Source organism: Arachis duranensis, chromosome 4 (assembly GCF_000817695.3).
Source record: "Arachis duranensis cultivar V14167 chromosome 4, aradu.V14167.gnm2.J7QH, whole genome shotgun sequence".
Classification (NCBI taxonomy): Eukaryota; Viridiplantae; Streptophyta; class Magnoliopsida; order Fabales; family Fabaceae; genus Arachis; species Arachis duranensis.
This window is the reverse complement of record NC_029775.3, coordinates 63,059,137-63,061,423: the sequence shown is the minus strand read 5'-3', so window position 1 is coordinate 63,061,423 and position 2,287 is coordinate 63,059,137. Positions and strand designations below refer to the sequence as shown.

At 42.2% G+C, this 2,287-nt stretch overlaps 1 non-coding gene across 1 annotated transcript; it reads left to right on the top strand.

The window, feature by feature from the left end:
• Positions 1-1,970: 1,970 nt before the first annotated feature.
• LOC127747019 (small nucleolar RNA R71) lies at positions 1,971-2,074 on the top strand. The gene has a single exon (XR_008008824.1). It is a non-coding gene; the product is annotated as a small nucleolar RNA R71 (small nucleolar RNA).
• The last annotated feature ends 213 nt before the right edge of the window (positions 2,075-2,287 follow it).

The window sequence follows — 2,287 nt, the reverse complement described above, 5'->3', positions numbered from 1 at the left end:
ACACCAAACTTAGAGACCAATTGTATTTTACATGTAATGTTTAGTGCACCTTATCAACAGTTGTCCTGAGGATTCAAGTAAACCATGCTTTATTAAATGCAGAGCAAAACAATAAAGAGTAAGGATACTAAAACATGGGTTGCCTCCCATGAAGCGCTTCTTTAACGTCACTAGCTTGACGGTTGTCCCTTGTTAGGGTGGATTGTAGTGCTTGATGTCTTCTCCTCTCACTATGGAAACGTCCCCATTTGATTCCTTTATGATTTCCAAATGTTCCATAGAAAGAACTTTCCTGATTGTGAACACTTGAGGGAGCTGGGAAGGAATGGTTTTGAGGCCAGGTGGGATTGGCAGATAATGACTTGATATCACTTTATCTCCCGGAGAGAAACCTTCAGTGGGAATTTTCTTGTTTCTCCACCCTCTTGGCACTTTCTTTACAATTCTTCCCTCTCTCTTGAGGATTTCTTCATTGACCCTTATGCCAGGAGGTTCCTTCTTATCTGTTTCTTTTGATTCTTGTGGCTTTAACTCTTGCAAATCTTGTTTGCCTTCCAAGGATTGTTTTAGAGTTTCAGCTGCTGGATTGCTTTCCTCCAAACACAGATGGCTACTATCATCCTTAGGCTTTTCAGATTCTGGTTCTGGCTCAGATGCAGATTTGAAAACATGGAAAATGAGCTATTCATCATGTACTCTCAAAATTAGCTCTCCTTGTTCTATATCTATGAGTGCTCTAGCAGTGGCTAGAAATGGCCTTCCCAGAATGATAGGGTGTAAGTAGCTTTCCTCCATGTCCAAAATGACAAAGTCTGTGGGGAAGAAATAATTTCCCACTTTCACCAGCACATTCTCAACTACCCCTTCAGCTTGCTTTTGAGTTTTGTCAGCCAGTTGTATGATTACATCAGTGGACCTCACCTCATTTAGTTGTAGCCTCTTCATAAGAGTCAGAGGCATCACATTTATGCTAGCTCCTAGATCACAGAATCCTCTGTCAATTTTTGTTTCCCCTATAATGCAAGGGATATGAAAACTTCCTGGGTCTGTTTTCTTAGAGACCATATCCTTCTTGATGAGTGCACTGCATTCCTTGTTCATTATTACAGTTTTTCCTCCCTTCAAAACTCTTTTCTTGCTCAGCAATTCCTTCAAATACTTGATATGTGTAGGCATCTACTGGAGAATCTCAAGAAAAGGAATATTGATATGGAGAGACTTAAATGTCTCTAAAAACCTTGAATATGTTTTCCCTTTTTCACCTCCTCCTAACCTCTGAGGAAATGGTGCTTTTGGTTGGTAGGTTCCCAGCATGCCTTCCTTTTGCAATTCCTTGGCTTGCTCCATTTCACTTTCCTGCTTAGCTTCTTCCACACCTTCCTTCAAAATTTCTGGCTCCTGTTCTAAGGGTCTGATTCCTTCTTCTTCTGAGACTTCCTTCAATATGGTGATGGCCTTGCATTCTTCCCATCTCACTCCCTTTTGTTCCCCTTTAGGATTCTTTTCTGTGTCACTAGGGAACACTACAGTTGACTTGGGGCCTGTTGAGATAGCTCTCCTACTCGAGACTCCATCCACTTGAGTTTTTCACCATGGTTCCTTAAGGTCGATCTCACATCATCCCTAAAGCTTTTCAACTCACTTATGTCCTGACCCATGTTTGCTAACATTCGTTCTATCCTATTTAATTGATCTTGAAATTGTTGGTTCGGATTGGATTGGGCAGGTTGATTATTTTGGCCATGATATGGTGGTTGGGAGTAAGTGTTTTGTGTGGCTTGGTATGATCTTTGGTTGGAGTTTTGGTATGTGGAATTGTTATGTTGGTTGGGGTTGTAAGGTTTGTGGTTTTGTGATTGGGTTTGCTGGTTTCCCCACCCAAAGTTTGGGTGGTTTTTCCAGCCTGGGTTGTAAGTGTTGGAATGTGGATCATATGATTGCCTTTATTGGTTTCCACCCAGTCATGGAACATGTCTGGTGGGCATTTCCTTGTCAATTCTTTGAACCTTTCCCATGCCTCGTAGAGGGTTTCACCGTCCTGTTGTCTGAAAGTCTGAACCTCAGATCGAAGCCTATTGACCTTTTGTGGGGGGTAGAAACGTGCCAGAAACTTGCTTTCCACCTCATCCCAGGTTGTTAGGCTCCCCCTTGGGAATGATTCCAGCCACTTAGCTGCCTTGTCCCTAAGTAAAAATGGGAACAAGAGCAGTTTATAGGCATCTTCCTGGACTCCATTGGACTTCACAGTGTCGCAAATTCTCAGGAATTTTGTGAGATGTTGGTTTGG